The sequence below is a fragment of the Lipotes vexillifer genome, unplaced genomic scaffold, assembly GCF_000442215.2.
Source record: "Lipotes vexillifer unplaced genomic scaffold, Lipotes_vexillifer_v1.1 scaffold2225, whole genome shotgun sequence".
Lineage (NCBI taxonomy): Eukaryota > Metazoa > Chordata > Mammalia > Artiodactyla > Lipotidae > Lipotes > Lipotes vexillifer.
The window spans coordinates 882,874-898,467 of record NW_006798684.1 but is presented as its reverse complement, the minus strand read 5'-3'; the positions used below and the strand labels follow the sequence as shown (position 1 = coordinate 898,467).

At 38.9% G+C, this 15,594-nt stretch overlaps 1 non-coding gene across 1 annotated transcript; it reads left to right on the top strand.

Moving 5' to 3' along the window:
- Positions 1 to 1,707: 1,707 nt before the first annotated feature.
- Positions 1,708 to 1,780, top strand: TRNAG-UCC (transfer RNA glycine (anticodon UCC)). The gene has a single exon. It is a non-coding gene; the product is annotated as a tRNA-Gly (tRNA).
- Positions 1,781 to 15,594: the final 13,814 nt, after the last annotated feature.

Here is a 15,594-nt window from a genome sequence, read left to right as displayed (position 1 = left end):
TGTAGAACGGCCATAATATTTCATGCTTAGGGAACATGTTAAAAGTTTTAAGAATCCATTTTAGTAACAAATCATTTTTACAAAAGGGTAGCAGTAAAACAAGAATATCCACTCGGAAACAATTTCCTTAATATTCTTTTGGTCATATTTCATAAGAAGTCTCCATTGCCCCTTAAAGAGGCCTACTGACTTATTTATTTATAATAAGCAAGCAAGCACACACATCTATATCTATGCTCATCTCTACCCAGATTATAACCATCAGGGCCCCAAATTCTTATTTCCCTTAGCCTTGTACTCCACCACTATCCCCAGAGTATCTCTGCATCCACAGCTGCTGACAAAGGTTAGAGGTTCTGGGTCTACCATGAGGTAATTGCCAACAAAAAAATACAAAATACAAATGATAGCACCCTGGATTGAAACCAGAAATAATGGAGTCACCTATAAGGGGTTAGCGAGACAGTTTTGAAAGGACCCTGCTTTTCAAGTGTACGATTCAGAGGAATGAGGAACATTAGTTAAAAAAAAAAAAGGTCAGTGCTCGTTTCAGCAGCACATATACTAAAACTGGAACGATACAGAGAAGATTAGCATGGCCCCTGCACAAGGATGACAAGCAAATTCGTGAAGCGTTCCATTTTTTTTTAACACAACGTTGTAAAGCAACCATACTCCAATAAAAAATAATTTAAAAAAAAATAAAAGGCAAAAAAATAAATAAGTAAATAAAAGACAATATTACCATACCACATTGTCACTCACCACTCTGAGAGGAATGATGGGTAGAAGGGGCTGAGTCAGCTGCAGAAAAATGACAAAATATCTACCCCCAGCATGGAATAACCTACTTGGCAGGTGATGGGCTATCAGAAAGGCCTGACTGGGTAATTCCCTGGCAGCCCAGTGGATAGGACTCTGTGCTTTCACTGCCACAGGCCCAGGTTCAATCCCTGGTCGGGGAACAAAAATCCCATAATCCACACAGAGAGGCCAAAAAACAAAGAAAGAAAGAAGACTTGACTGGAACACTGTAGATATAGGGGGAAAGCCTCTTAAGAAAAAGAGAAGTTCCATGCAGACTCAATTCTACACTATGATATTAAGGAAAGCAAAAAAGACTGAAGATATGAGGTAAATCCACAATTGTGAATGAGGAGACTAGAGGACCACTATCCTGGAAATCAACAAGACTTCTGGTGTAAAGAACATATACTAATCATAGTTTTTAAAAAAAAAAAAAAAAAAGTGGCTCCTGAAATCAATCCTGGATAAATCTGAGAAACTGAGCAGAAAAAGACAAGAAATATAAGTTCAAAGCTTGTACTGGGGGGCTTCTTGGTGGTGCAGTGGTTAAGAATCCACCTGTCAGTGCAGGAGACATGAGTTCGAGCCCTGGTCCAAGAAGATCCCACATGCCACGGAGCAACTAATCCCGTGCCCCACAACTACTGAGCCTGCGCTCTAGAGCCCGCAAGCCACGACTACTGAGCCCGCGTGCCACAACTACTGAAGCTGTGAGCCTAGAGGACATGCTCCACAACAAGAGAAGCCACTGCAATGAGAAGCCCACGCAGCGCAACCAAGAGCAGCCCCCGCTCGCCGCAACTAGAGAAAGCCCCCATGCAGCAACGACGACCCAATGCAGCCAAAAAAAAAAAGCTTGTACTGGACTAAAGCTGTGATCAAGAAATATTTATGAGGAATTCCCTGGCAGTCCAGTGGTTAGGACTCTGCACTTCCACTGCTGGGGGCCCAGGTTCAATCCCTGGTCAGGGAACGAAGATCCTGGAGGCCACGCAGTGTGGCCAAAAAAAAAAGGTATTACAAAAAGAACTGAGGTCAAGCAGCATTACAAACATCCTAATTTGTAGAACAGAGGCATTCCTAGCAAAGCTAAGTACACTTTTTAATATTTAGAGCTGCAAATTTATTATAATAGTAGCAACTGCCATCGTATTATCAACACTCCAGGAACCACCTTACCTCCAAATTATCACATTATCTGTGCAAGGTGAGTATTAAGATATCTGTTTTATAGGTGAATATATAACCTATCACATAGACCTAGGCCAAGTAATAAGGGAGTTGGGATGTACAGGTCTGTCTTGATGCCAAAGTTTGGACTCTTTCCACTACTTCACACATTCTAGCTCCTTAATAAGTTCTCTTCAGAAAACTGTGGACCCAAGGCATTCAAAAATTAATGCACCCCTATGGCTGTACAACAATATGAATGTACTTAATGTCACTGAACTGTACATCTTAAAATGGTTAAAAAGGTAAATTTTATGTTATATGTATTTTATCACAATTTAAAAAATCAATTCACCCAACAATTTTGCCCACAATTACTATCAAATAATTAAAGAACAAGTCATTCTAATTATACTAAAGAGGCAAGACATGAAAATGAAAATATGAGGATGAAATTAGCCTTGATACTAGAACCTGATAAGGACAGTAGAAGAAACAATAATTATAAGCCAATCTCACTGACAGATGTAGCCATAAAAATTCTAAACTGAATCCAGCATTGTATAAAAAAGAAAATACACCATAACCATGTCCAGGATGTCCCAGGAATAAAGTTGGTTTAAGAAATGAAAAATCCTCACAGACTTAGAAACCAAACTTATGGTTACCAAAGGGGAAAGGTGGGAGGGAGGGATAAACTGGGAGTCTGGGATTGATGTATACACACTACTATCTTTAAAATATATATATTTTATTATATATATTATATATATATCAAAAAGGACCTACTGTATAGCATAGGGAACTCTGCTCCATATTCTACAACCTAAATGGGAAAAGAATTTGAAAAAGAATAGATATATGTATATATATAACTGAATCACTTTGCTGTACACCTGAAACTAACACAACATTGTTAATCAACTATACTCCAATATAAAATTTTTTTAAATTTTTAAATAAAAATAAAATTCTGAAGAAATGAAAAATCATTTAATAAAATCACTTTCACAGAATAAAATTTAAAGATTTATGATCGGGCTTCCCTGGTGGCGCAGTGGTTGAGAGTCCGCCTGCCGATGCAGGGGACACGGGTTCGTGCCCCGGTCCGGGAAGATCCCACATGCCGCGGAGCGGCTAGGCCCGTGAGCCATGGCTGCTGAGCCTACGCATCCGGAGCCTGTGCTCTGCAACAGGAGAGGCCACAACAGTGAGAGGCCCGCGTACCGCAAAAAAAAAAAAAAAAAATTTATGATCATATAAGCATTTCAATAAAGACATTAGTGAAATTCAACATTCACTCAAAATAAAAATTCTTAGAAAACAAGAATACTTCTTTGACTTGATAAAAGGTTATGTATATAAACCTGCAACAAAAACCACACTGAATTAAAAGCATTCCTTTAAGATAACAAAAATAAACAACAAAATACAGGCATCACTGCCATGATCACTTCCATTTAAACACTGATTTGAAGGTCGTAGCCAGCTCACTGTGACAATTAAAAGACACACTCAAAAGATTAGAAAATAATATTTTAAAAGATCCCACTTCCCTAATAATATTACAAACAAAAGTGTAAACACCTGAAACTAACACAACATTGTAAATCAACTATACTTCAACAAAACAAGTGTAAAGAATCTTCAGCTATATTATTATAATTGGTTAAGTTTAGCAAAACTTCTAGATACAAAATAAATGTACAAAAATTAATTACACCTATATACCAGCTAACAAAAAAAATTCTAAAGAAGTTGTCTATGGCTGCTTTTGCACTACAGTGGCAGTACTGAATAGTTATAACACAGGCAAAGCAGAAAATATCCCTTGAAAAACGTGCTCCAATACCTATTCACTCAATAAAAGTTATCATTCTTCCTCAACTAGATTCGACAAATTCCCAACGAAAGTCTAACAAGGGTTTGTCTCAAACCTGACAAGGTGATTCTAAAATTACACAGGGGAGCAAACAGTCAACAGCTAAGACGCTCCTTAAAACAAAAACAAGGCCCAAGACTGATCGTCCAGGTATCAAGGATTATAATGCCACAGTAATTACAACACTACAAGACTGGTACAGGGAGAGACAACCCGTGCAATGGATCAGAAGAGAAAGCCCAGAAATATGATTTCCAAAAAGATGGCAAGGCATGTGGTCAGGAAAGACCAACTTTCAAAGAGGTTGAAAGAACTGGTTGACTATAGTTTAAAAAATGTTTTTTACTAGGTCATACGTAAAAAAAGTTGTTTAACAGGTATTTTAAGAATATACAAAAGTTGGGCTTCCCCAGTGGTGCAGTGGTTGAGAATCCGCCTGCCAATGCAGGCGACATGGGTTCGAGCCCTGGTCCGGGAAGATCCCACATGCCGCGGAGCAACTAGCCCCGTGAGCCACAATTACTGAGCCTGTGCGTCTGGAGCCTGTGCTCCGCAACAAGAGAGGCCGCGATAGTGAGAGGCCCGTGCACCGCGATGAGGAGTGGACCCCACTTGCCTCAACTAGAGAAAGCCCTCGCACAGAAACGAAGAGCCATACACAGCCATAAATAAATTAATTTAATTAAATTAAAAAAAGAATATACAAAAGTCAAAATTATTGATTTCAGAAGACAATAAGGCTAATTTTTTCACCCTGTATAAAGGAATTTTAATCTCATAATAGTAATTATTTTCTTAAGAGAAGTCCGCGCACCGCAACCAAGAGCAGCCCCCGCTCTACTCACTACTCTACAGCCCCCTTCACTACTAAATAGGTGTCAATATAAGAACTGCTAAAATTACAAAGATTAATAACTTTTTTTTTTGGCCACACAAGCGGCATGCGGGATCTTAGTTCCCCAACCAGGGATTGAACCCAGGCCCCCTGCAGTGGAAGAGCAGAGTCCTAACCACTGGACCTCCAGGAAAGTCCCAAAGATTAATAAATTTAAAATTAAAAACTTCTGTTCATAAAAAAGCAGCTGGCCCTGTGAAAATACAAGCCATAAACTGGGAAATTTTTTATCAACATACACGTGACAAGAATTAGTAATTGGATTTTATCAATATTAAGAAATACTGGGGACTTCCCTGGTGGTCCAGTAGTTAAGACTTCGCCTTCCAATGCAGGGGGTGTGGGTTCAATCCCTGGTCAGGAAGCTAAGCTCCCACGTGCCTCAGGGCCAAAAACCAAAACATAAAACAGAAGGAATATTGTAACAAATTTAATGAAGACTTTAAAAATGGTCCACATCGGGCTTTTCTGGTAGCACAGTGGTTGAGAGTCTGCCTGCCGATGCAGGGGACACAGGTTCGTGCCCTGGTCCGGGAAGATCCCACATGCCGCGGAGCGGCTGGGCCCGTGAGCCATGGCCGTTGAGCCTGCTCGTCCGGAGCCTGTGCTCCGCAACGGGAGAGGCCACAACAATGAGAGGCCCACGTACCACAAAAAAAAAAAAAAAAAAGGTCCACATCAAAGAAATCTTAAAAAAAAAAAAAATACTCTGATGGATAAACAAGGTCCTGTTGTATAGCACAGGGAACTATATTCAATATCCTGTAATAAACCATAATGGAAAAGAATCTGAAAAATATATACGTAAAACTGAATCACTTTGCTGTATACCAGAAACTAACATTGTAAATCAACTAAACTTCAATTAAAACAAAAAGAAAGAAAGAAATACTATGGGGAATTCCCTGGCAGTCCAGTGGTTAAGACTCTGCTTTCACTGCTGAGGACCTGGGTTCAATACCCGGTCATCAGGGAACTAAGATCCCATAAGCCGCTCAGTGCAGCCAAAAAGAAAAAAAAACAAAGAGAAATACTATGAAACACAAAGCAACAGAAAATTATCCAATAGGAAAATCAGCAAGAGTTTGTCAGAACTTCATAGTAGATAACCAAAATAGCCCTTAAGTTTCCATCAAAGTCCATCTAAAATATCCCAAAACAGCCTACAGATTTCTAGGATTATATTTCCTAATACTTTTTATATATTAACTTTCCTTTGAATTCTACAGTACATACATGCAATTCATATTTTAGCTTATCAATTCTGTTTCTTCTATATCTAACTTGTCTTCCTAACCTTAAACCATAAACGAGTTAAGACCAGAAATTCACTTTATTTTGCTTTGTTCCCTTCACTACTAAATAGGTGTCAATATAAGAGACATTTGATAAATATGTTGAAATGACATGTGATAGAAGCTGGTAACTTATAAAAATTAAGAATGACCTAAGAAAGACCAAATCATAACAGAGCCAGTGATTCCAAAAAAGAACAATACATGAATTGAATTCTGTTTTCTAAAACAATCAGTTACAGACACCTCAAAGCAAGCACTCCCATGATGTGAAACAATGTTCCCCTATTTATAAATCTTACACATTTCAGGTTAACGAAATGATATTATACAAGTATTTCTAGTTATCTTTTGGACTTGTGTATCTTAAATTTAGAGAGGAGACGAACCATAATTCAGGATACCATTTCAGGCATCACAAGGAAAATTATGTCCCTGAAACCTATTTTAGCTAGAAAAGGTTTCACAAGCTTTTCACTGAATCAGCTATTCTAATATTATTTACTAATTTTCTTAATAGGTCCTCTGTCAACTGGAATGCTAAAGGCCACAGGCATATTACTGCACTGCCTTATACATACACTATAAATAGCAAATAACCAATTAACCAGAATATCTCACATGCCTAATATGCCGGTTTAAAACTTTTTACTCTATTTGAATCCATCTCTCACTGTCAGTATGAATACACACTTTGCATACTTTTCTGAGTTAAAGATTTTGAGATTTTATTGGTTTGGGTTTACTGTTTTGGTTGTATTATATAAACAAGGTTAATTGTTTTGTCACGATTATTTTAAGAGCTTTCTTTGAGTTTAGTGTTCTCAGATATGAATACAAACATATGAAACTGTCAAGCATCATACAAATGTGAAACATACTAGTATTTCTGAAATAAAGGGATTACTTGATTCTTTCTAAAATCACTTTGAGCACTAATACTCTATAATTCTATGCTAAATATCTAAAAGTTAAGCATCCAACCAAAACCTGCCTGGCTGAGTGGTATTCCCAGGGTAAAACCTTTTTTAAAAAAAATCATTTTTAGTTTACCCACAGATTTCAAAACAGTTCTTTTTTTTAATTGAATTATGTGATCCTTTTCTCACTCATCTTTAACTGTTTAATCCTCAGTGCCCCCATTTATGAAAATAAACTAGGTACATTAAATATAACAAAATGAGAATTTCTTCTTACAGCAGTGCCATCTGGTGATGAAAATCTGCATGTACAGAAATAAGCTAAATTGAATGGATGCTTAGATCGAGTTTTTTGATTTACAAGACTTTTAGTCTTAATAGTCTTGCTATTAAAACCAAACACTTTGATGTAATGTATCTGAATTCTCACTTGTCAATCAGAAAAACCATAAACTCCTTATATTTCAAACTATAAAAAATTTACTAATTCACTGCCTCAATATAAACATTAAGACTTTGTATCTCTAGGGAATTCCTTGATGGCACAGTGGTTAAGAATCTGCCTGCCAAGGCAAGGGACACGGGTTCAAGCCCTGGTCCAGGAAGATCCCACATGCCACAGAGCAGCTAAGCTCGTGCGCCACAACTACTGACGCTGAGCTCTAGAGCCCGCAAGCCACAACTACTGAGCCTGAGTGCTGCAACTACTGAAGCCCGCACGCCTAGAGCCCATGCTCTAAAGATAAACGTGCAAGTTTATAAAGTAAGCAGAGTGGGAAAAAAAGTGTTACTAAAATCCTCTGGGAAAAAACGGAGCTCAGAAACAAAGTTAACAGGATGCATGATTCAACAAATTTTCTTATGTTTTACATAAAGTCTCTGGAGACAATGAATTCATAAAACAAGGTAAAAAGCATAAGTTACCAAAATCATTATCGACATCCTTTAAAAATTACCACCAGTGAATTGTGAAAATGAGTAAGTCACGGAAATTAGACTATAAAAATCAACACCTTGGGACTTCCCTGGTGGCGCAGTGGTTAAGAATCCACCTGCCAATGCAGGGGAGACGGGTTCGACCCTGGTCCGGGAAGATCCCACAGGCCGCAGAGCAACTAAGCCCGTAGGCCACAACTACTGAGCCTGAGCTCTAGAGCCCACAAGCCACAACTACTGAGCCTGTGTGCCACAACTACTGAAAGCCAAGCACCTAGAGCCCGTGCTCCACAATAAGAGAAGCCACAGCAATGAGAAGCCTGCACACTGCAAAAAAGAGAAGCTCCCGCTCGCTGCAACTAGAGAAAAGCCCATGCGCAGCAACAAGGACCCAATGCAGCCAAAAATATAATAAATTAATTAATTTTTAAAAAAATCAATACCTTTAGCATACTGCCATATGGGAAAATTCTCTGTTTCCTTTTCTGGGAAAAAAAGCTCTGTGTAGTAAATGAGAGTGCTTCTCCAATAAGCAACCAAGTTGCCAGGCCACAGGAATTCAGTTTACTCTTGTGTTCCATCCTATCACTCTCCAACCCTAAGAACTACTATCCTGGAACAGGTTCCAAGAGAATTCTCAGAATAGAAACAGACAAGAGCAAGAGATTCTAAAAATAATCCAGTAGAAACTCAAACATACAAATCTCGAGTTCTTGAGTGACAGGAAGCACCAGGTTATTCAATCTATACAACCAAATTTTAACACCGATTTTAACCTCACCTCATTCAAAGTAAATTAAAGATGTGATAGATTTTAACAGGGGTAAGAAATGCTACTACATTTTTAACCTCTTTAAAAACAAAATCAGCAAAATACCATATAAAGCTTCCTAGATTATCTAAAGTGTAAGAATGGTCTAAAATTACTTGTAATAGAAGGAAAGTAAACCAGAAGAATAAACCAATTTGATTAAACTACAAAGACTGTCTCTGTAAAGGGACACTTTTAGAAAATGTTTTATTAACTGTTATTTTTTTCAAGGACTTTTTGTAGATAAGATACCTCAGTGAAAGAGCTGCATTTTCAAGTGTTCCAGAATTTCAGAATGAACTGGACATGGTTAACAGCCACCTGCACTTCTATTAAAGTTTACATAAGCAAATACCACAAACTCATAAGAGAACCCTACCTAACGTCAGACATTAAAAAGGCATAAAAAAAAATACTGTTGGGGGACTTCCCTGGCAGTCCAGTGGTTAAGACTCTGCGCTTGCAATCTGGGGGTGCGGGTTCTATCTCTGGCTGGGGAACTAGGATCCCACATGCCACACAAAGCGGCCAAAAAAAAAAATTGTTGGGTAAAAATTTATCTACAAACCGTGTAAACCCTAACAGAAAAACAAGGATACATTTGGTTATCCTGAGACATTACAGAACACTTGTTGATAACATGCTGAGAACTGTGAACTTTGGTGAAAGCACCAAGGGCTTTATTTAAGATAGTAAGTATCACAAAGTGTCAGCATTGGAAGGTACCTCTGAAACCAGGAGGTTCATAGAGTATTTCATCCACTGCATCAAGAAAAAATTATATTCCAGAAACAGCAAAATGAATGTCTTTTTTTTTTTTCAAACAGAATATAATTAACCCACACAACATGAATTACTTAATCAGCTAAGAGCTCAACTACTAAGAACAGAAGCTAGTCTACATCAAGAATGCTCACAGAGGGGACTTCCCTGGCGGTCCAGTGGTTTAGACTCCGTGCTTCCACTGCAGGGGGCACGGGTTCGATCCCTGGTCAGGGAACTAAGATCTCACATGCTGCATGGCGCAGCCCAAAAAAAAAAAAAAACAATGCTCACAGAGATGCTGTTCACTTGGTCCTTAGGCCAATGGAGCAAGGACTACCTTAGTTAGACTGGCAAGGATGGGTAGGGGGTCCTTCATCTGTATCAAAGACTCATTCACTCATTCTCAATAGCCTGAAACCATTAAGTAATGACAATAATACAGCAACAAATGCATACTGTTTACCAAGTGCCAGACACCACTGAAGTGCTTTACGCATACAGAATTAAGTCATTACCTTGCCGACAACACTCTGAAATACATCCTAATACTACTCCTATTTTACAGACAGGAAATTAAGACATACAAAGATTCACAGCTAGTTAAATGGTAAGGTCAAGATTCAAACCCAGGCCATCTGGCTCCACAGTCTGTGTTCTCACCCGCTATGCTATGCTGCAAGCATATATATCAATTACAGATATACAACAGACTCCAACTCAGCTTCCTCTTCTTTAAGACGGCATAACTACTGTTGGCCTCACCTTCATAACTCATACCTGATGCAAAAGATCTGGTTCTGGGTCAGAATCTCACCTAGCTTCCCAGCCTTTCAGATACCCACAGGTGCTCCCTTGGTTGTCTACTGTAATGTTTTTTGGGTTTAGGGTTTTTTTAATAGATTTATTTGATTTATTTATTGCTTGGCTGCGTTGGGTCTTCGTTGCTGTGCGCGGGCTTTCTCTAGTTGTGGCGAGCAGGGGCTACTCTTCGTTGCGGTTCACAGGCTTCTCATTGCAGTGGCTTCTCTTGTTGCGGAGCACGGGCTCTAGGTGCGTGGGCTTCAGTAGTTGTGGCACGCAGGCTCAGTAGCTGTGGCTTGCAGGCTCTAGAGCGCAGGCTCAGTAGTTGTGGCCCACGGGCTTAGTTGCTCCACAGCATGTGGGATCTTCCTGGCCCAGGGCTCGAACCCATGTCCCCTGCATTAGCAGGCGGATTCCTAACCACTGCACCACCAGGAAAGCCCTGTTCTTGCTTTTTCTATTAAGAAAATACCCATTTGGGCCTCCCTGGTGGCGCGGTGGTTGGGAGTCCGCCTGCCGATGCAGGGGATACGGGTTCGTGCCCCGGTACGGGAGGATCCCACATGCCGTGGAGCGGCTGGGCCCGTGAGCCATGGGCGCTGAGCTTGCGCGTCCGACAACGAGAAAGGCCACGACAGTGAGAGGCCCACATATCGCAAAAAAAAAAAAAAAGAAAAAGAAAATACCCATTATTCTCAACCTTTTTCTGCAGAGGAAATTCATTTTTTCATTCCTGCAGAGAACACTGATTTGTATTAAGAACCTCAACAAATTTGGGAAGCCCAAAGCAGCCAACAAGAGGAAGTCTACATCCCCAACTCAGGAGAGAGTAAGGCAGCTACGGTGCCAAGGAGTGCCAAGGAACTCTAGTATGAGACCCAATTACACGCAACTAAACTTCTTGTGCCCTGCGTGCCAGGAGCTGACCAAGCTGATACTTTTATTCTCCACAGCTGCTGAGGGCAGGGTCAGGGCTCTAGCAGTTGGTGGACAAGGTTAACTCCCCTACGCCCAGGCTTGGCTGACAATGTTATCTGTTATTCTGTACATATAATCTGCCCACAGAAAAGATGAGTGCTGATGAACCCTTGAACATTATAGGACATCAAAAATTATTTGGTATAATCATATTTCTCTTTTAGGTTACCTAAGGTCAGGGGAGAAAAAGTATTTAACTGCCTATGGCTGCTTCCTTACATCTGTCCCACTCCTACACTGCTAATTTCTTGGCTCTAAACCCTATCTTTAACCAAGACCCTAGTTCAGTAGCTATCTTATGATTCTTTGCCCTCCTATCCCTTAGAAGCCCCCTGTTGTTCATGACCAGTCTTAATCCCTTCTTCTAACAGCCCTTTCTCTCAAAAAAGTGGGGAAGGGGGTTTCAGACTTCCAGTGGTTATGACTCCACGCTTCCAACGCAGGGGGAGTGGGTTTGATCCCTGGTCGGGGAACTAGGATCCCACATGCCTTGCAGCATGGCCAAAAAAAAAATCTTAAAAAAATATATTTTTTTTTTAAAAAAGGGAGAGGGCTTGGAGGGGTACCTATACTATACGGCATTTCAGAAGACCTACAAGTTGTAATACTGTACTTTTTATTTAGATTGCAATCAAACAAGCACTCCCCAAATAATACCAAGATGTTACATTCATTAGAGGGTTACTACACCATAGACAAAGACTAGTAAAGGGTCTAGTTTTTTTAATTAAAAAAAAAAAAAAACTAACACTGGAACTATATTAAAATAGAATTTCTATAAATCATCCACTTACCAGAATATATTAATGGCTTTCTTATAAATCCAGTAATAATTCTTGCTAAACACAGACACTCACACACACTTTTTTATCTCGCTCTATGTATATCAGATTCTGTTTACCTTCCTGTGTGTTATTCTCTGGTCTTGCTCCCCCAGAATTAGTACCCACCCACATATACAGTGACACAACCAGAGTTTGCTTTCTGCTTTCAGCCTCCATTTCTGAAAACTTCTAAGTTCCTCACAGGCTCTGGCAACAAGGAATTACTATATACCCATTATCTTTAATAACCTCTAATAAAATATAGCCTGCAAAAATACTGAATCACTGTGCTGAAATTAACACAATATTGTAAAGCTACTATACTTCAATTAAAAAAAAAAGAAAAGTAATTACTAGATAACTATGCTATTATCTCCTGCCATGTTCTGATCCTGTGGCTGCACAGTGGGCCTAAGGAACCAATAGAATGGTGAAACAAGTAAAGGAGGAGCCCAGAAAAACTGCTACTCCATGAAAACACCAGAATGTCAACCCAGGTTTCTCAGCTTACTTATTAGCTAAAAGTGCCTTTCTATCCATGTCCGATTCTTAACAGTGATGGTATCTCCAGAAGCATAGGGAATTTCCCATCATCAAATAAACAAAGTTTAAGACTCTGGAATAGTGGATCACCATCCATCACCACCCCTCACTGCATAGTACAATCACTTGAGCAACTTCTAAAAAATGAAACCAGGTCCTATTAAAAGCAGGCTGCTCAGAACAAACATCAGTATTCTTTTTTAAAAGTTCTCCAAGCAGTTTCTAAAAAGTTAAACAAAGACTTACCATATGACCAAGCAATTCCAATCCTAGGTACATACCCAAGAGAACTGAAAACATATATTCACCCAGAAATGTGCACATGGAATGTTCATAAGCAGTATTAGTCATAACAGCCAGAAAGTAGAAACAACCCAATGATGAATGGATAAACAAAATGTGATATAACCACACAATGAAGTATTATCCATATTATTCAAGTACTAAAAGGAATAAAATTTCTGATAAAAACTACAACATGGATGAAACTTGAAAATGTTATGCTAAGTGAAAGAAGCCAGTCACAAAAGATCACATATGTATACTGTATTATTCCATTTATATGTAATTTCCAGAAGAGGCAAATCCATAGAGCCAGAAAGTAGATTAGTAGATGGGATCAGGAGAGAATGGATAGATGCTAATGGGAATGGGGGGCTTCTTTCTGGGGTGATGAAAATGTTCTAGAAATAGTGATGTTTGCACAAGCTTGTGAATGTACTAAAAACCACTGAATTGCATACTTTAAAAGGATGAATTTTATGGTATATAAATTATATATCTATTTTTAAAAGACAAGCTCTCCACTTAAAAGCTTTTGCACAGCAAAGGAAACCATAAACAAGACGAAAAGACAACCCTCTAAATGGGAGAAAATATATGCAAACGAATCAACGGACAAAGGATTAATCTCCAAAATATACAAGCAGCTCATACAGCTCAATATCAAAAAAACAAACAACCCAATCAAAAAATGGGCAGAAGACCTAAATAGACATTTCTCCAAAGAAGACACACAGATGGCCAACAAACACATGAGAAGATGCTCAACATCACTAATTATTAGAGAAATGCAAATCAAAACTACAATGAGGTATCACCTCACAATGGTCAGAATGGCCTTCATCAAAAAATCTACAAACAAATGCTGGAGAGGGTGTGGAGAAAAGGGAACCCTCATACACTGTTGGTGGGAATGTAAATTGATACGGCCACTATGGAAAACAGTATGGAGGTTCCTTAAAAAACTAAAAACAGAACTAACATATGACCCAACAATCCCACTACTGGGCATATACCCAGAGAAAAAAACACACGCACCCCAGATGTTCAGAGCAGCACTATTTACAACAGCCAAGACATGGAAGCAACCTAAAAGTCCATCAACAGAGGAATGGATAAAGAATATGTGGTACATATATACAATGGAATATTACTCAGCCATAGAAAGGAACAAAACTGGGTCATTTGTAGAGACCTGGATGGACCTAGAGAGTGTCATACAGAGTAAAGTAAGTCAGAAAAAGAAAAGCAAATATCGTATAATAACGCATGTATGTGGAATCTAGAAAAATGGTACAGATGAACCTGTTTGCAAAGCAGAAATAGAGACACAGACAAAGAGAACAAATGTACGGGGAACAAATGTATGGATACCAAGGGGGAAAGGGGTGGGGAGGGAGGAATTGGGAGACTGGGATTGACACATATACATTACAGATACTATGTATAAAATAGACATCTAATGGGAACATACTGTATAGCACAGGGAACTCTACCTAATGTCCTGTGGTAACCTAAATGGGAGGGAAGTCCAAAAGGGAGGGGATATCTGTATGTGTATGGCTGATTCATTTTGTTGTGCAGTGGAGGCTAACACAACATTGTCAAGCAAGCATACTCCAATAAAAATTAATTAAAAAAAAAAAAACCCACAAGCTCTCCATATTTCTAATGTGCAGCCAGGATGTCAAGCCACCACTCTGGAACAGCGGCTCTCAAAGTGTGGTGTCTGGACCAGCAGCATCAGCATCACCGGAGAACTTGTCACAAATGCAAATTCCAAGGTCATCCCAGACCTAGTGAATCAGAAATGTTTAAACAAGGCTTGATGAACAAAAAAATTTGAGAATTGCTGCCCTCAAAGAACCTTAGATGAAAACTTTGATCCAACTGGTTCAAAAGGAAAGGTGAGAAAGCTGCAAAAAGCATAATTTTGCTTTATTATTTTACTGTATGACTGTGTAACAGTCATACAAAGTTCCAAAATACACTGAAAAGTGGGAAAAAATAAAACCACCATCTACAGTTCCACCACCCCAAAATAACTACTGTTAATAGTTTAGTGAATAGCCTTCCAGTGTTTTCACTTGTTTTGCATCATTGTAATCCACAAGAAATGACTATATCATTACTTTTATCACAGAACATTAACATATAAACTATTATGGAAAAGCAAGGTAGCATAATAATTAGCACCTCAATTACACTATTCAGCTGAGAAGTTGGATACATTATGGGAATATGAAAGAAAATTCTTTAGGGGCCAAAATGTTTTTGGCTCCAAGCTTTTTTGATATAATTGCCTTCTAAAATGCAATACTTCTCTTCCTTGGCAAATACAGTACAATAAACATGATGTAACTGTTTCTGATTCTACATCAGTTATTTTAGCCACATGATGGGTAATGGGAGGAATTCGTATGAACTATTCTAACTCCAGGACATACCTAGGAACTTACTTTCCTAAATAAATTCATTGTATCATCATCCTTCTTGTCCTTGTTCTCTTTCTCAAAAGTGGCAGCACTGACATATCTGCATGGCTTCTGGGCAGCACAGTATGGCCACGTTCCAAAAATAATTTCTGAACCCAATGACAATACAATCTTTCAGGCTGTTTCCTTGTCATTTGTTTTAAAATCATCTGTATTGTTTTTAATCACTGATTCACTGTCTTTGCGGCGG